This window comes from Tenrec ecaudatus, chromosome 4, assembly GCF_050624435.1.
Source record: "Tenrec ecaudatus isolate mTenEca1 chromosome 4, mTenEca1.hap1, whole genome shotgun sequence".
NCBI classification, from domain to species: Eukaryota; Metazoa; Chordata; class Mammalia; order Afrosoricida; family Tenrecidae; genus Tenrec; species Tenrec ecaudatus.
The window spans coordinates 113,999,669-114,019,503 of record NC_134533.1 but is presented as its reverse complement, the minus strand read 5'-3'; the positions used below and the strand labels follow the sequence as shown (position 1 = coordinate 114,019,503).

The 19,835-nt window shown below is 45.5% G+C and overlaps 1 non-coding gene across 1 annotated transcript; it reads right to left on the bottom strand.

Annotated features, from left to right (window-relative positions):
- Nucleotides 1-2,785: 2,785 nt before the first annotated feature.
- Nucleotides 2,786-2,922, bottom strand: LOC142447598 (small nucleolar RNA SNORA70). Its single transcript, XR_012784270.1, has one exon. It is a non-coding gene; the product is annotated as a small nucleolar RNA SNORA70 (small nucleolar RNA).
- Between the last annotated feature and the right edge of the window lie 16,913 nt (nt 2,923-19,835).

The window sequence follows — 19,835 nt, the reverse complement described above, 5'->3', positions numbered from 1 at the left end:
TATGAAAGGAAGCCCGGTAACCAACTTCCAAAAATCCATCAATGAAAACCCATTGGATCACCAGAAAATGATGTCCGGTATCATGCTGGGAGATGGGCTCACTCTGAGAGAAGGCACTCAAACTCCACAGGGACGACAAGGGAACTTGAGCATCGCAACCACCAGGAAGATGTCACCAGACTGGTCAATATTTTGTTCTGTTCTGTGAAAGGTTGTCATGAGTTGGAGCAAACTCAACAACAGCCAGAGAGAAACGGTGACCCTAACTCAAACAACATTGTCAAGTCTGTAGCCATAACCACTAAGGGCAAAGAAACAAACTTCTCAGTCGTAAGCATCATTGGCAGATCTAGAAATATACTGGTGCAGACAGTGGAGTGCTATGTGCCAGGATGCAAAATGACAAAGGCTTATGAACAAAACAATATTAAACACTATGCTAGAATGAATAGTGTCCCCTTCTGAGATAAAGTTTATTTTGCCAACCTGGCCAATAAACACATGTGGGGTTAATTGAAGGGCAGAGAGAGAAATGGTTCAGTCAGCCTCACCTTTCTAGTTCTCAGGTCTCTTGCGTTCTGATGATCAAACCAGGGTGCAGCTGCCTTAGCCAGTTCCCTGCTTCTGCTTGCAAGGCTCACTTCCTGTAAGACATCCCCAAGGAGAACCTACATGGACCTACCCCGATGCAGCCCTGGGTGCTGGAGCAGCCGTGTGGAGACCCTTGCCAGTGCTGAGATGCTTACGTATTCACTGACTCAGCTTTCCTCCTGCAGTCAGCATCATTGCGTCTGTTTTGTGAGATGGAGGAGGACTTTGTGGATTGGTGTTGGACATATGGGTTAGTGTTGGACTTGCGGGCTTGGGCAGCACTGGGTTGGGATGTTTTCTTGATATGCACTTACCCTTTACATAAGACTCTTATACATAGAAGTTTCTATGGATTTATTTCTCTAATGTACCCAGACTAATATACCCTCCAAAAAATTCATGTCCACCCAGAATTTGTACGCGCAGACTAACTTGAAAATGGCAGATGTTACTTAGTCACGGTGAAGTCATCCCAGATTAATGTGGGTCTAAAACGTAATGACTCCAAAACAAACAAACTCACTGTTATTGAGTCACTTCTGACTCACGGAGACCCTCTGTTCTTCTAAGAAAAGGGTAGGTGGCTCCAGGCACACACAGATGAAGATGGAGGCAGGTACTGGCTAATGGACCTACAAGCCAAGGCATGCCAAAGATTGCCACCAGAAACTAGGAAGGCGTTGGACCTCAAGCCTCTGGAATCAGGAGAGAATAAATCGCTGCGGTTTTAATCCCCCAGGCAGTGGTTCTTCATTAGGGCAGTCCTAGGAAAGGAACACAGATACTGACTGTCATAACCAAAAGGCCATGGACAACCTAACTACACTGTCTGCCCGGGCCGGGCTTTGGCTCAGTGTTTTAGGAAGTGTTGTCCTTGGATTAGGGTGGGTGAGCTTTAACGCGCAGAATGATTCTGCAGCACATCACTGGCTGTGCATCTGAACATCTGGGGGGATTTTAATAAAAGTTTCCTTCCCAGATCCCAAGCCAGAAGGTCTGGGTGGGTCCGTCTGATAGACATTTGGAGTACTGTCCTCAACTCCTGTCTCATCTGGAGAAGAACCACGTCTAGCTCCTGGTTACATCTCCAGGGGCCCCCTTACTGTCTGGCTTATAGTATACGTATACAAATGTTTATTTTAATGGCATTTAATGGACATACATGTCCATCCAAATGACAGACTGAGAAATGGAATGAATGCATCAGCGTTTCCCGGGGTTTACCAAGTGCCAACTCTATCCTCGGAGACTGATGTACAGCATTGCCTACCATTCTCACTGTTCTCAATGAGAGAGATGTCATTTTTATTTCAAAATCGGAGAACCTGAGACTCAGAAAGGTAAGCAATTTGCTCATATTGATATGCTAAAATTGAGAAAGGTCCCTAATCGGTAATCAAGTAAGAAAGGGAAGGGAGGGGACAGAGAAGGGCCCTGGAACGAGGACAGTTCTAGAATTGCTATAAAAGAGATATAAGGAGAGCAATCTGGTTGGGTGAAATTTGAAGAATTGTCCTGAAACTCTTTTTGCAAGGCAAAAAAGGCACTTGTATTGTGCGAGAGTACATCAAAAAGTATTGCTACAAAATGATAGGAACCCTTACTAAATAGAAAACATCAAAATGTGAAGCTATTGTTTCTTGACGTTTCTTCCATCTCGGCCTATAAGACCCCAAGCCAAACTCACTTCCATTGAGTTGATTCTGACTCATGGCAACCCTGTAGGGCAGGGTAGAACTGCCCTTGTGGGTTTCCCAGACGGCAACTCTTTTTATAATAATAATAATTTTTATTTTTCAGGAAGTTCAATTTTTATTTGGTGGGCACATGTAAGACAGGGCTCTCTTGTCCATGGGGCCATGGTGAGGGATCTATTTGACTCCACAGCCCTCTGGGATGAGGCACTTCTCAGCTACCATGTCCTCAAATTCATCCACATTAAAATCGGTGAAGCCCCACTTCTTAGAGATGTGGATCTTCTGATGCCCAGGACATTTGAACTTGGCCCTGCATAAGACCTCAATCACAGGTTCCTTGTTTTGAAGCTTGGTGCTGATGGACATGATGACCTGGCTAATGTGGACTCTAGCCACTGTGCCCTGGGTTTTCGCAAAAGCACCTCGCATCCCATTTTGGAGCCTAGGTTACCGGGAGCAGAAATTAGCCAGGCCAGAGTCATGGAAAAGCAGCAAAGGGTTGTCTCCAAGGTCCCTTAGGGCAGCCTCTACATGTCAATAGGCTGCATATACTACTGAGGGGGCTTTCTGTTTGCAGCCATTGCACACCGGCCCCCACAAGGAGGAGGACGGTTGGCTAAATTGTAGACTGCAGCTCTTTACAGGAGTAGAAAGCCTTGTCTTTCTCCTGCAGAGCTGGATGGTGGTTTCAAACTGTTGACCTTTCCGTTGGTAGCCCAACTTGTAACCACTACATCAATCTAGGTCTATAGTATAATATATAAACACACTGCCATCGAGTTGATTCTGATTCATAGGGACCTTTAGAACAGGGTAGAATTGTCCTCTAAATTTCTGGGACCATAGCTCTTTATGGGAGAAGAAAGCTTCGTCTTTTTTCCTGGGGAGCAACTTGTGCTTTGGATCTTATGGGTGGCACATTTGAGTAAGCAATTGGATCACTAACCACAAGGTAAGTGGGTCAAACTCACTGGCTGCCCTCTGGGAGGAAGTTGAGGCTATTCACTCCGATAAATATTTATAGCCTTAGAAATCCATATTGATCACTATGAGTCAAAACTGACTTGATGGCAGTTCACAGGGAGGTCTATGATCTTCTAAAGGAGGTGTTTCTGTCCATCTAACCCTTCTGCAGATAAGTCTGCACTTTTTGATTGACACCACTTCAAGATGGCACAACATGGTCATTCTCAGTGCAATTTTCCTAGCCTTTTTCTACCAATGCATTTTTCAATGTTTTTAAAACCTCTTCCTAATCTTTTTTTTTATTGGGGGCTCATAAAACTCTTATCACAATCCATATACCCATCCATTGTGTCCAGCACATTTGTACATTTGTTGCCATCATCATTCGCAAAACATTTGCTTTCTGCTTGAGCCCTTGGTATCAGCTCCTCATTTTCCCTCCTCTCTCCCCACTCCTCCTCCCTCATAAACCCTTGATGATTTATAAATTATTATTATTTTGTCATATACTGTCCGACATCTCCCTTCACCCACTTTTCTGTTGTCCATCCTCCAAGGAGGAAATTATGTGTAGATCCTTGTAATCGGTTTCCCCTTTCCACCCCACTCTCCCTCCACCCTCCCGGTATCACCACTCTCACCACCGGTCCTGAAGGGATCATGTGTCCTGGATTCCCTGTGTTTCCAGTTCCTATCTGTACCAGTGTACATCCTCTGGTCTAGCCAGATTTGTAAGGTAGAATTGGGATCATGATGGGGGTGGGGGTGGGGCTGGGACAGGAAGCATTTAGGAACTAGAGGAAAGTTGTATGTTTCATCGTTGCTACACTGCACCCTGAATGGCTTGTCTTCTCCTAGCAAACCTTCTATAAGGGGATCCAGTTGCCTACAGATGGGTCTTGGGTCCCCAATCTGCACTCCCCCTCATTCACAATGATTTGATTTTTTGTTCTTTGATGCCTGATACCTGATTCCTTCCACACCTCGTGATCACACAAGCTGGTGTGCTTCTTCCCTGTGGGCTTTGTTGCTTCTGAGCGAGATGGATGCTTGTTTAACTTCAAGCCTTTAAGACCCCAGATGCTATATCTTTTGAGAGCTGGGCACCATCCGCTTTATTCACCACATTCGTTTATGCACCCATTTGTCTTCAGTGATCATGTCAGGAAAGTGAGCATCATGGAATGCCAGTTTAATAGAACAAAGTATTCTTGCATTGAGGGAGTACTTGAGTGGAGGCCCAATGTCCATCTGCTACCTTAATACTAAACCTAAAAACAAGTGGCCATCAGAGGATGGACACTGGTACAGATAGGAACACAGGGAATCCAGGGCAGATGATCCCTTCAGGACCAGTGGTGAGAGTGGTGATACTGGGAGGGTGGAGGGAAGATGGATTGGAAAGGGGGAACTGATTACAGGGATCTACATGTGACCTCCTTCCTGGGGGGTGGACAACAGAAAAGTGGGTAAAGGGAGACGTTGGACAGGGCAAGATGTGACAAAATAATAATTTATAAATTATCAAGGGTTCATGAGGGAGGGGGGAGGGGGAAGGAGAGGTAAAAATGAGGAGCTGATGCCAGGGGCTTAGGTGGAGGGCAAATGTTTTGAGAACGATGAGGGCAATAAATGTACTAATGTGCTTTACACAATTGATGTATGTATGGATTGTGAAAAGAGTTGTATGAGCCCCTAATAAAATGATTTTAACATACTAAACCTAAATATGTGCACATAGATCTATTTCCACATCCTCATAAATATATATATATATTTACATACATACATACCTTTATTTAGACCTCTGTAAATGCCCTTTGCATCCTCATTCTTCCCTCTATTTCCTTTTACTGTCCTCTTATCCCACTATCATGATCAGCCTTCATTTGTGTTTCAGTAATTCCTCCTAATAAATCTTTATTACCATCCTTTGTCCTTTGAGAAAAATCTATCAAAATTATGCCATTGGAATCTCAAAATACAATCTCCATACTTTTTCCCCCCTTTGGTGATAGGGAAAAACTTTCAACATTCATTGATAACGGCAATACTATCTCTATTACTCTACATGTAATGGTAATAAAGCAAAGAGGGCATTAAGTTAGTAGATATCTGGTAGTCCTGGACCACCATTCATTGGGCAACTTTAAGGCAAAGGAGCTGAACCAAAGTCCAAGGACCACCAGTTCCATAACCTTGGGATAGCAGTCATCTTTCTCCATAACTTTCTGAGCTGATCTCTTTGCCTTGGGTTTAACTGACCAAGCAGATCCCCTCAGAAGTCCCTATTTTGATTGGATCATTATTTGGGGAAAGTACCATAACAAGCCTGAGACGTGTGTTACTGAGAGAACTTGTCTGTAGCCATCCGCAGATTGTAGAGACATGTTCGCACATGTTTTGTTTGGAATAAACCCGTGCACATCTGAACTGGAGCCCTTTTAAAATTTACTTTGTATGTTTCTTTGTGGAACTTGAGTTGGGGGAGTAAGTGAGGATTCTGGGAATTCCACCCTGATCCCATCTATAGTCATTTCCTAGGGTTGCTATATTAAATACCATCAACTAGAGACTTCAAATAACATAAAGTTACTGCCTCATCATAATGGAGGCTGGGGGTCCAAATTCAGAGCTTTAAAGGACCGTGTACTGCCACCGGTTCTTGGACAAGGTCCCCCTCGGTCTCTTCCAGCTTCTGATAGCTTGAGTGGGGGTTGTCTGATGTTCCTTGGCTTATACGTGCCTTTTTAAGTAGCTATCTTCCTTCTGAGTGTGTCCCTTTTCCCCTCTTACAAGCTCCCATTCCAGACAGTATTAGGACCCCACTGCCTGCTAACTGGTAACAACCTTAGAGACTCCACTTCCAAACAATCATGTTCACAAGTTCCATAAATTAATATCTAATACGTTTACAGGTACTAGAATTTAATATATATTAATATATTAGTACTAATACTAATATTGATATATATTATGTATATAGATTTACTGCCATTGAGTCGATTCTGACAACACAGAATTCAATCTACAACCTTCTTCTGCCCACCCCACTCAGCAAGCCACAGACCTGGAGGGAAGTGTTTGACAATTCACAGTTCATCCTTCTCACGTCTCAGTTCAGTTCTCTGCCTGCCAGAGTAGGCTTGAGACTTCTGGAAGCGAAGAAAACGCGGTGGCTCCCATAATTAAAGAGCAATGACTTAAAATACAAACACGGGGGAAACCACTCGGCTTACTGAGGTGCCTTCACCCTGAAGCCCATCTACCAGCAAGAATCAACGAGTGGCAGTGGGTCCTCGCTTACTTTGAAAAGGGAAGGTAGGGAGAAAGAACACCTGATGCTCGTCACTGAAGTGGGATCCAGGCATCTTCTTGTCCTTACAGGTTTGCCTCGGAGGAGGCAAATGCCACCGGGAAGGGCCTACAAGCAGCTGTGCTCAGAGGTGCTTTTATCGTGGGCAGCTGCGCATACACGCAGCTTTTCTTCCAGTGCTTTATGAAGGCATTGTCTGTCTTTGCTTATTTGTTTGTTTGCTTCTTAACTGTGGCATAAAAGCGCTCCATTCCCGGAGGCTTCATTAACTGAGGCACCAGCATCTCCTACGTCACAGCTAGAAGCTCCGATGGGCTGAAATTGCCCAGAAAGAAATCCAGGCCTGGCCCGCTAGAGGCCTTAGAACTCAGGGCTCAAGCTCTGCGTCCAGCAGCTTGGCGGTGCTGAGGAAAGTCTCCTCCTCTTGGCATGTCCTCTGTAGACCCAGGACAATGACGCCGTGTCCGTGGAACACCAACAAAGGCCAGATCTGCTGTAAAGGGCTTCTCCTGAACTGTCTCAGTTAATCCTCACAACACCACCAGGAAGGGCTGCCCCTTGTTTTTCAATGGGAGGAATGAGAAAATGCGGCTGAGAGAACTTACAGTGGGTTGTGCAAAAGAGCACAGCTAGTTATTGGAAGATTGGGCCTTTACTGTTGCTTAATCCGGTTGGAGTTTTCAGTTTGGCAGCTCCCAAAGTGGAGTTCCGCAAGGAAGAAGTACTGCAACGGGGTCCACCAACCTACCGGTCCGACCTTCGAGTGCACTGTCTTAGACACACTCTGTAGAGGCTGCTTCATGAGGAACTTACGGGATAAAGTACGTTATCTAGATGAACATGCTTGGGGCGATTATAGCTTTGAGAAAAGAAGCCTGATGGAGCAGGTTATCTATTGGGGCTGCTAACTGCAGCATCCATCGTTCAAACCCACCCACTCCTTGTGGGAGAAAGATGAGGCTGTCTCTTCCCCCAATAGATTTAGAGTCTCAGAAGCACTGTATCAGAATCAGCTCAGCGATAGTGGATTTCCATCTTTGAGATGCTCTGAGCATTAGGAATATGTGCTTCAGTAGGAAGCTATTCCTGGAGGGGAAAAATTTTTTTTTTCCTTTCAGGACAAGCTGGGAGAACTCTACTTGTTGCCCTCTACTTGGCTGTTACTCCCTCCTTGCAGCTGCTGTGGCTCACTTCTTGGGTACCCGTGGAAGTGTTAGATCACACAAGCCCTGGCACAGGGCACCACGCACCTGAGCAGTGCACAGGCCAGGTCGATGTTTTCCGTTTCATAAAGATGGAAGGGAGCCTTGGTGGCGTAGTGGGTGACGGTTTGGGCTGCTGTCAGGTCGGCAGCTGCACATCGCCAGCCTCTTTGTGGGAGAAAGATTGGGGTTTTCTACTCCTGTCTCAGAAACTCACAGGGGGGCAGTTCTACCCTGTCCTCTAGGGGTGCTATGAGCGGGCCTTGATGAGGTGGGAGCGAGAGAGTGTGAGACAGAGGAACGAAACCATACAGAGGCTAGCCCTGGAAAACGCAATCAGATCTGGAAATGAGATGACCCAGAGAGAAAGAGGAGAATGAAGCCAAACATAAAAGAAAAAGACCTTCTTGCTCTTTTCTCCGAGTCACAGAGAGTGATGTGAAGGCGGAGCAGACAGCTGAGAAGACCAGGGGGGCAGCCAGAGAGCCCTGGTCTGGAGGTGCTGCTGCTTGAGGCGTCTGCGGTTGGGGTTGCTGTTTGGCAGGTCCCAAAGGGGAATACCCCAGGGAAGAAGTGCCGCAATACGGTCCACCTCCCAAGCTGGGGAGGGAAGGCCTCAGTTCTTCAGTCCTCTGCCAGCGGTGGCTGGGCAGCTGGCATCCCCTCCCACCAGGCTGTGTGTTTATTCAACTTCAAAGGCCAGGGCAGCTATCAAAGAGAGGAAGAGGAAACAGACAAGTGTAACTCCTTCCTTCCCCTACCTCACCCTACCCCCACTCCACCCCCCCATTCAAAAGTCTCCTTGGTGCAAACATTAACCATCAAGCGCACGCTGTCATTGTCAGATATGTGTGCATCCGCTGGTGGCCCGGCAGAGCAGCTCAATGTGGGTCTAGGGAACTGCTCCCCTAGGAGGATTGGGGGGAGTATAAGAGGTTGCGCCTCACAGTGACCCACAGACCCAAACCAATCTCAGATTCACGCTCTGCTTCCAGGGCATTAGCTTTGTGTTTGCTTTATATCGCATCAGGGCTTGCGTTTGACTTGAGGTAGAATGGGACTTGTGGAACTGACTGGGGTGCCAACTCCACACATGCACTTGTGCGTGATAAAGCTGGTCACAGTTCACACCAGGCTGGGTCACACTTGTCACACACAAGAAGGGCTGAAGACCAAGGAGACAAAGCAAAGCTTTGCAGGCAATAGGACGAATATAGAGTCTGGGCTTGGTATTCAGGTCTGCCCGAAGTCCCTAACCTTTCCAAGGTGTAGTTTTCTTAGTCACAGAATCATAACCAAAATGGAACAGTAGTTAATTGATACAAGAATTCAATGAGATGCCTTATATAAAGTAAATGGCTCGTAGCGAACATTCAAGAAACATTCATGTCTTTCCAGTTTTTGAAATGCCAGGAAAGAAATGACAAGAGGGCAGGAACGGAGACAGTCCCTCGATATAGGAAGTGAATGCATGAGCCCATTTAGCACTCAGAGCCCACCCCCACCTCCCCAATCCCCACTCCTGAATCAACAACTCAAAATAGCAAGGTAGTAGCAATAGTAGGGATCTGGTGTGTACTTTATATGCAGACATGCTTTCTGAAATTTACTGGCATTGATAGTCAAGTAAATGTTGTTGCTTGCCCTCAACTTATGGGGACCCCAAGCACAGTGCAATCAAATGCAGCTCGGTCCTGTACCACCCCCACGATTGGCAGTGGACCCGACCATTGTGGACTGCAGGGTTTTCATTGTAAAAGTAGCAGGCCAGTCTTTCTTCTTCGTCTACCAGTCTCGAAGGTCTGCTGAAACCTGGCCCACCTTATAGCAACACACAAACCCCCAATGATAGATAGGCCGTGACTATGCAGGAGGTGCATTGGCTAGGAATCAACCCCAGGTGTCCTGGATGGAAGGTGAGAACCACCAGGGCCCCAATTACGTTGCATCAGGGCATCAACAGACCCACAAAGCCACTTGCAATAGGAATGCCTTTACAAGGTTTTTATCTGTTTGCCTAGATTTTTCCTCTATACCACAGATGCTTCTCATAAACAACCTTGTCTGTTACCTCTTCGCCCAGGTCTTAGTTCTTTACCTCACTTAGAAAGTCTTGGCGATCAAGATCATCCCTTTTAGAGCCTTGTGTCTTTCTCAGTGTCTAACATTGGTCAATAAATATTTGCTTGACTGATTAATTCAAAAATACCCAGGAAAGCAATTTCAAAAGAAGACGAAGGCAGGTCCATTCAACATTTGAGTTTCATGGAGAGAGATATTAGGGGAAACTGTCTTAGCCTTCAGGGAAATATCGATGCTTCTCTCCCCCATTCTGTTCTTCTCAGCTCTGATTAAACTGTGGATGCTTTTGTCAAAAGGCATTTCAAACTGGCCAAGGAAAAGCAGCAATATGCCATTTGAATACAGAGCTTTTCTTTGTTATTTCTTTTATCTGGTGAAGTAGTTTGACAATTGGGATCCCCTCAGGAAACATTCAAATAATGTCCCCTGAACATTTTTAAAATCAAAACAAACCTATTTCACATCCTTCTGACAGAAAGGGCTTTTGGGGTGAGGAGCTCCTCAGTAGAGAAAGCCAAAGAAGAGCTCCAGGTAAAGTGACCCAGCACAGTCTGGGCTCTGGGTATTTTACGGCGCTCCCTTTCCGCTGGCCGCCTTCGGGAGGCTCTCTGCATAAGCCCAGGATAGGCAGGGTTTCTGCTCTCATCAGCAGTTCCAGTCCTGGAAACGCACAGCAGCAGTTCTACCCTGTCCTATAGGGTCGCTCTCACTTGATAGCAGTGAGTTTGGTTTGGGTCTGACTTTTGCACTTAATAGGTAAGCTTACTAACAACTGAGTGAGTCACTAACCTTCAAAGAAATGATCCTTCAGTCAAGCAAAGAAATGATCCTTCAGTCAAGAGGAGCTTTAACTGAAAGGCATAACCTCAGCGACAGAAGTGTTTTCTGAGGGTGGGGAAGTGGGGGGTGTAAGAGACCTAAAAGTCTCTGAGTGGCTCAGGTGATTAAGCACTCAACTGATCATCTGCAGAGAGGCCTGGTGATCTGCTTTTGAAAAGCTGCAGCCACGAAACCCGGCGAGACCCAGCCCTACCGGGTACACTCGGGGTGCATGAGTCCATGCAACTTGCCGTGTAAGTAGAGATTGAAGAAAACGTCCCGTTGAGACCCCAGAACAAAAAGCCTGCCTATTAGGGAAGAGCTCTGACATTAGTCAGCCTAGTCCGACTGTTGGGGTCTCTGTGTGTCTGCAAAAAGGGTCTTTCTTAGAAAGAGTCGTGGAAGGCTTGTTCCTCCCAAGGAGGGACGAATGTTAAAGATGTCCCGAATGTCTGATTTTTCAAAAGCGCTGCACCACGCTGTTAGGTAGCTAGATTTAGGGGGGCAGGGGGGGTTGTCCCCCACACACACATAAAGGAAGTCGAAAAGACCCCATACTGAGCATGCTCACACTCAAGCCCTGGAGCCAGGTGGGAGGTAACACCTGGGCAGTCCAAACTAGGCCCAGGTTCATGACCTCACCCAGGTGGGCTTAACCCAGCCAGTGGGGTCAAACAAAACCATCACCCACGCTTCCCCAGCAGGAGGCTTGAAATATCCTGGCAGTGGGAAGGGTTTTGCCTGGTCAGAGGCAGGTCGGAAGGTGGGGGCGACCACGCGCACCTTGGCGTGCCCCTCAGGGCCTGCTTGGGGCCAGCTTGGGGTCCATAAGTGCCTGCTCCAGGCCCACAGCCTCTCTCTTGCCTCAGTGCTCATGCCTCCGCGCACTGGCCTTCCCTCTGAAGCAGCGGTCTCAACCTTCCTAATGCCGCCACCCTTTAATACAGTTCCTCATGTTGTGGTGACCCCCAAACCATAAAATTATTTTTGTTTCTATTTCATCACTGTGAGGAATCGTCATGTAAATATATGATATTTACACAGTAACTGCTCTCTACACATATGTGACTGGTCCCCATAAGTACATTATGGCGCCAACCCCATCACATACACCTGTATTTTTATGGGGTGTATGTGACAGGGTTGGCGCGATGATGTTATCACGCTGGGTACCTGTATGTGGGCGTATCTGGTGTGGGCAGAGCTGCCTGGGGACACAGGAATGGTGTCTTGGTTCCTAAGACCATCGGAAATAGGTGTTTTTCCAATGATCTTAGGCGACACCTGTGACCTCCAAAGGGATGGCAACCCACGGTTGAGAATCGCTGCTCTGGAGGCTCCTCGTCACCCACAAGGCTGCAGATGCTCATGATGAAATCAGGACAGATGATAGGCCGAAACTCAAGTCCCAAGAACCAGAGGTCAGATTGAAGCAAGGCAGTTAGATAGATGCAGGAGCCAGAGCAAGAGAGCAGAAAGGTCCAAGAGTGGAAGTAGATTTCACTTGCTTCTGTGCACACTCTGTTGGGAGGGGTGGACCCAAGGATGACCTTGGTGGAGGTGTGGTCTTGGCATCCGCAGCCCAAACCCCCAAGGAAACGGGTGCTAGCTTGAGACATGTCCTCCAGTCAGGTGTGAACTCAAAACATCTCCTCCTCCTCCTTGCCTCATTAGCATAACAGATAATTCCCTCTGAAATGGGATTCGAAGCACATGTGTAGAGGCTAGAATTCACAAACTATCACTCAGGGTTGGGCTCGTACGCAGTGAACAACGTCTCAGTGTCCTCTCAGGGATTCTGGGTCTGGGGAATGGATGTCACAGATGGTGGCAAGCATGCGGGGCGTGAGGCCACTAAGCTCTATTCGAGGTTATGTCCTTCTAGGAAGAAAATGGTCTGTTTCGTCTGCGTGTGTTTATTTGCTTTGCCTTTCCGGGTAAAGGAGCAATCTTTTGAAAATGATGAAAATATGGAATCGGCCATTGAAACCCGATTCAGCAAAGCTGTTCCGTTTGGGTGATTTTTAGCCTGCCTCTGAGAGTCAGGAAGTCTGGACTCTCCGCAGACCCCAGATCACTGAACAGAGCTGGTAGTGTCTGCTTGATGGTTATGCCTTGGCTGCGGCCCTCGTGTCTTTGGTGAAACGTATCTCTTTTCTCAATTATTCAAAATAAATACATCAATGGAGTAGTACAAAAAGAAGGCAACGTTAGCAATCACCACCCCTCTGTTTCTGTACGGGAAAGCACAGTGCAAACTTCAGTGGTTTTAAAGACAGTTGTAGGGAGGACAGACAGTCCATCTGTATGGCTCGGCAAATTAATTTTGAACATTTGACGATAAAAAGGCTGAGTTCCTAGGAACTGGCTTTAAAAGTCACAGCCCATGGCGGTCGGAGGCACTCACTGGCTCACCTTCCTAGTCCCCACACGCCTTCATCCTGGGTTTTGAGAAAAGTCCGGTTTTCTGTAAAGCCCTGCCAATTGAGAAAAACATCAGCTAATGAAGAAGGGACCCAGCTTGATGCCCTGCATTTAGATCCTCAGTAGGGTTCCTTCAAAACCCAAAGGCCTTGTTTTATTAGCACATTCCATGGAGAAGGGGGAAGGGCTGTGAGGGGGCTTCTCCCCCCCCTTTTTCTTTCCTTTCCCTTTTTCATCTTCATAACAAAACACTTCAGTTAAAGTCCCTGGATAAGTTAGCTACAAGGCAAACCCAGAGGGGGTGGACGTGAACATTTTGTAAGTTGTTAATCAGAAATTCTAAGAGGAAAGATGAGAGAATTAGTAAAGGCCATGGGCTGTCCTGAGAATGAGCAACCCAGTTCTAGAAGAAACAGAACTAGAGTGTGCTTCCGCAAAGAGGATGGAAGGCTGCCGCTTACTTACCTTGAACAGGTCATCAGAAAAGACCAATCCCTAGAAAAGGACATCATTTTTGGTGAGGTACAGGGTCAACAGAAATGAGGGAGAGGGAAGCCATCAAAATAGTGGGCTCTGTTAGATATAAACGCATGACTTGGAGTTGACTAGTCAGCAATTAACACTTGCAGTAGATGCTGACAACATGTAATTTACCAGCATAGGACGGTTACCCCAACACAGAGTGTGATGGATGCCCTGGGAGTTTGAGGAGAAGGAATGTGTTGTTATGGCAAGCTGAGCCGTTTGAATATGAATTCTGATGTCCCTGGGTTCTCTGGATATCAAGTGTTAGCGTCCAGGAGGGATGATCCTTCAGGAACAGGACCCAGACCCCTTGGTCTAGATCTAGATTCTAGAATGTCAGTGTTTGGCAACGGAGGGCTGGGCAAACGGCCAGGGATGGGGATGGGAGGAGGGCGGAGTCCCCTCAGGACAAACAAGAATAGAATGAGATGAAATGAATCCGAGACTTCTGGTGTTTGGATTTTCATGCTTCTTAAAGGCCTCTTTAGGAGATGGATCTGCCAGAGCCCTCACCAATGTGGAGTTGCTCACCTTTTCTGTTTGAACTGACTTTATGAGACTCTCTCCTTCACAGTAGCAAGCACAACCCACTCCTCAGCTTGACTGTGTGAATGGAGACACCCGGTTGTGGACCCTGAAGAGAGGATGGGAGTGGGGGGCATAGCGGAGGAGGATCAACCCAAAGTCCCATGAAGAAGGGTTTTTAGCTCTAGGCTCCTGATCCTCAATTTTTCTTTCTCATCCCATGTGGAGAACAGTAGCTGTGTACCTTGCCCACTGACAGTGCTCTTTCTAGGCCAAAGCTGATGCAGACAGGAGGAACGCTTCAGATGAAAGATAAATAACAATGATTAGAAATCATAAGGGCTTTTTTGTAATTGAAGTCATGAACTGCACTAATTGCCTATGAAACTATAGGCTATTTACCACGTTTTATTAACTGCAACGTGGGAGAGTATGCCTGTTCTGTGTATTGGCATCGTGTAGATATACTGAGAGTTTTGCATAAATGCGTTATTCATCACAGACCAAGCCACATAAATAAAATATATAGAGAGATATTAGTACTGTAACGAAAGTCTTGGAGAGATAGCTTAGCAAGTGACAATGCTGTCAGTGAACATGAAAGACTGAAATTAAGCCTTGCTTTTTTCAAAACACGATCTTTAAACAAACTGAACTTTAGTTCTTCACAGTCTGGGGACAGGTAAAAGAAGATATTCAAAGTTCTATGTGGGGGATCCTGCTAGCTGGAAGAAAGGCATCCTTAGAGGACTGAGAGAACTCTCAGGGAAGGGAAGGGAGGAAGGGGAAAAAGGACTTACCTCTGCAAAAGAGTGAGAGGATGATTCCTCTCCTAGAAGCCTTCTGACAAGCCCCTGAGTTTTCAAAGAGTTACATGGGATTTGGGAAGACAATGACTTCAATGTGAGCTGCATTGCTAAACTCCATGAAGTGCTTTGGAAATTGAAGGCTTGGTGTTTGTCATTAGTCAGACAATGGCTTGATTTAAATGTATGGAGTTTGAAGAATAAATAAACATGGGCACTTTGGTGCAAAAAACAACAAACTCTTTAAGTAGCCAAATGGTCAGGCAGGAATTACCAGAAAGAGGAAGCAAAATTGTAATAGCCGATTCAAGATGCACTGGAGCAAATGGAGGGTCAAATTTGAGTGTGAAAAGGAAGGTGGGCAGGGTCCTCATGAGAGCTCAAGGGCAGGCATTAGAGGCCATTCTCCCAGAAAGGTTTCCACCTTGGAGGCTGCAGAAGAGATGATCCAAACCATTTCTATTCCGAACCTGTCCTGTTTACAACCTATGGTTACGAAAAGTTATATTACCATTGTCATCTTTTAGCAGTGTGAATGATATAATCTCATATTCATAATATGGCTATTTTATATTTGCAGCTTTATGAACATCTATAGATATCAATATCAGTTTTTAATGGATCTTGCGGAAATCCTACTGCCCGGGAAGCTGTGCTATACTGCTCTGGAGTTATCACAAAGCCAGATCTGACAATTATGATATCATATCAGGGGGAAATGACTTTTAAAGTGTGAGAGAAAACTTTTTCAGGATCATGACCAATCACATTTTAGTTTGGAAAGAAAAACTAAGGTCTATATGCGATAATTAGTTGACTTACCTCAGATGCAACGATCCCTCTATCCCACCCAAGGCTGTCTGTCAGTGTCAATGAAATTGAATGCCAAATTGAAAAACTCTAAAGCTATTTCTTTGGTATTAGAAAATCACTAGCAAATCACATCGTCCTGCTCTACTGGCAAGATAAGCAAAATTAGCACACACCCCTCTCCTTGTTTCGTCAAACTTTAATCAAACTGTTTACAGCAAGTGTGAGGCTAGAATTTTCATCTAATGTTCACTCTCAATATTGATCTCTCAGTAGCTATTGGCATCGTTAATAATTACCCCTTCAGTTTCTTAATAGGAGCCCTGGTGGGGAGTTGAGGTTCGATCTGCAAGGTCAGCAGTTCAAAACTACATGGAGCCCCTATCAGGAGAAAGACTGGGCTTTCTAGTCCCATAAAGAGTTCTAGTCTTGAGACCTTACAGGGGCAGTTCTACCCTGCCCGCTAGCATCTCTATGAGTTGGTATCCACGTATGGCAGTGACTCTGTTTCTTAAGCTTCCTTTTCTTTGGTTCTTTCTCTAGCTCTATGATCTTCTTTCTCAAACTCTATCTTCCCCTTAAAAAATAAGGTGTGGCCATGGTGGTACGTGTACTTACCTCTCTGTTTATTTTAAGCTTTTCAAAACACTTGCTTTCTTTAGGTGGCCCTACCCAGCTAAGTCCAGGGCTTGAACTTGTCTTGCATGTTGATGACTCCACGTTTAATCTCTTCCCTAGATCAGCATTTCATAGGATCAATTGCCTGGATGGATGTTTCATAGACCCCTCACACCAACTTATCTCCAAGAGAAACTATCCTTTTCTTCTTATTGCATATTCTCCAAAGAAACCATAGACCCTCAAGCACACCTGTTCCATATCCCCTGCAGAGGTCTGGGTGAATGATACCAACAAACACTCAAATGCCAAGACCCATCCGGAGACTTCTGCTATGTCACTTGCCGAATAATCTCTAGAATTCAATCTGACCAGAATTACCTTCAACGTTTTTCCATTTCGCATACTAAATAATCCAAACTCCTCAGTACATCACTCAGGCCTTCCTTAGGGAGATAAGAATATGAATCGATATTTTTAGGTATTTTTCTTTTCTTGCCACTGGACTTCTGGCAGTTTGGGATCCAATCGTTCTATTTGTCATTTCCCAAACGTACACTGAATTTATTTTCTCCCAAACTCTTTAAATGACCCACCCTCCTTCAATTCTTACCTCCCTTCTCCCCTAAAAGAATCCTTGTCTACTTCATGGGGTCTTCCTCAACACGGAAGACCCAGCTGAAGAATGTGTCTTATGTGATCTTGCCTATCGGATACAAAAACATCCATACGGTTCTGGGGGGGCATGAGGGTAGGGATGGCATGGGAAAGGAAGAGGGTGTTAACAAGCCCAGGGACAAGGGAATAACAAGTGATCCAAAATCAGTCTCAAGGAGGGTGTGGGAGGCCTGGCAGGGCTGGATCAAGGGCAATGTAACTGAGAGGAATTCCTAAAATCCAAATGAAGGCAGAACATGATAGTGGGACAAGAGGAAAGTACAAAGAAACAGAGGAAAGAACTAGGAGGCAAAGGGTAGTCGTAGAGATTTAAGTACAGACATATAAAGATGTACATAAAAAAACCCAAAACCAAAAACACATTCATACGTTCGTTCCTGCCCCTCTAGGTATAGCTAGATGCCTCCCTTTTCGGTTAACAAATTAAAAAAGCATTTATAATGCAGTAGTTATGTGTTGGGCTGCTAATAGCAAGGTCCAGAGCTCCGAGAAAGAAAGATAGGGCATTCTGCTCCTGCAGAGAGTTATAGTCTGGACAACTCACAGGGGCAGTTTGACCCTGTCCTAAAAGGGCCTCCAGGAGTCAGCATTGACTCGATGGCAGTGAGTTTGGTTTTTATGTTTTGGGTCTTCCTGGAGAAAGCTAAGACTGTCTACGTCTGAGATTTGAAGTATCGGAAACTCATGCAGGGAGTTCTGTTCTCTCCCATAAGATGTCTGAGCCACGATGGATTGGATGGCTGTGAGTTCAGGTCTGAGTTTGCTCCATCTCCCCCGATACACCCTGTGGTCCTTGAGAGTAGATGCACTTTCTCGTTTTTCTCCGCATTATAGCATTTAATAGTGACTGCTTCATTGGGGAGCTCTTCACAGGTTTTCTAAGCATCATACGTCGAGTCTATATTTGAATCAGCCAGGTGCACCTAGCTCTATTCCTTGACACCTCAGTGGCACAAACACTGACTTAGGTCCCGATGGCAAAATTCCTTTCCATGGGAATTGGGACCGCCCCTCGACCTCGTTTATGTGTAGTTTTCTGCCACCTACATCAGCAATTCCCCTTCCTTCAAACTGAGAGTCACCTCTTGATATTTAAAAGTTTACTGTCAACGGTATAATTTTAGAAGACTAGACCTGTGGGTAAAGCATTTAATTATTCATTTAGGAACATGGATTTAACTGGCTTTATATTTCATATAGTGACAGAGACCATCAAAGATGAGCTTCTTTGTTTTAATCTAAGCATATAAGAGCAATCAACTGGGGGGGGGGGGTGTAAGAAATCAAGGCTATCCAGTCTAATATTCTAATATCCTGTTAACTTACTTTCATTGATATAGTACTTTTCTATAAATAACATTTACTATAATTTTAATATGTCTTTTGACAATGGAAGCTGAAACTTAGGGATTAAACCACTTTCTTACCCAATAAACCAGTAGCAGGGGAAAACCTGTCTTCAAATATAAAGGGGCTTCAGGGAGGGGGGAGCAGGGAGGGAGGGGGGAAAATGAGGAGCTGATGCCAAGGGCTTAAGTGGAGAGCAAATGTTTTGAGAATGATGAGGGCAATGAATATAGCGATGTGCTTGACACAATTGATGTATGTATGGATTGTGATAAGAGTTGTATGAGCCCCCAATAAAATGATTAAAAAATAGTAACTAAATAAAGGGGCTTCAAAAATTTCACGGAAAAATGACCTCTTGTCATTGCATTTTCCCACCAACGTTTTGAAGTCCTCTTGACGCTGCTTGCTCTTCTCTGATAACTTGTCTTTGTTGCTTTTTATACATGGCCACTGAAATGATTAGCATTGGAAAAAAAAGCAGGATGTTACTAGTTCTCATCCATTTTCTTGGATGCATTTCCCCCCAAACACGAATCTTCTTTAATGCGTATTGTCATGTGTTTTCTAAGATTTCTCAACTCTGTTGGTGAAGGCAAATAATACAAGGTGCCGCCTCTTCAGTGTGTGTGTGTGTGTGTGTGTGTGTGTGTGTAGAGCTGGGTTCTTGGTATTTTTGGCAATTTTATTCCAACACAAGTAGCATCCAGATTGTAATTCTGATAAGTATTTCAGTTCTTCCTTGAAAAAAATTAAATTCACAAAACAATTGATTATCAGTTATAAATGGCAAAAACACCATCTGGTTTTTAAAATTGGTTACATCCATGTAGCAAGAGTGGAGAGTGGGGAGTGGGGGGCTGGGGGGGGGATGGGGATGCTGGAACTTGTCACCGTTGGCGAGGAGTTCCAGCCCACGAAGCAGAAAATGACGAGCTATACTCCGCGGAAGCTAGCGTAGTAGTCATAACTTGTGTTCAGCGGCTGCGGGAATTTGAGACGTTCTTCACAGATCCCATATGCTAAATCGCTTGGCGAGATCCTGAGTGTGAAAGAGCTGGGAGTGGGAGAGGAGGGTGGCTAGTGGATAGAGCAGCAACAGCTTAATCTGAAATTCCCAGCTCCATGGCTTTTCCACGGAGTCCGAGGGCTAACGGTGTCCCGTGACTCAGTTTCTGTACCTTGGATGCGCGGGCTCTTTAATCTTGGGGCACAGGTGGCATTTTGTGTGTTTGTGTGTGTGTGTGTAGATTTCCAAAGCTATTTGCATTCCTTGGGTGAGGGAAGCCATCCGGCGTGCGCATTTCTTATAGAAATGTCCCATATTCTTTGCCAATTGGAAATATGAGTAGGTGTCCTCTTGATGTGCCAAGAGAATGAAGGGAGATGAAAACATTGCACATCTTCCAATGTCCCCGCACTGTGTTCC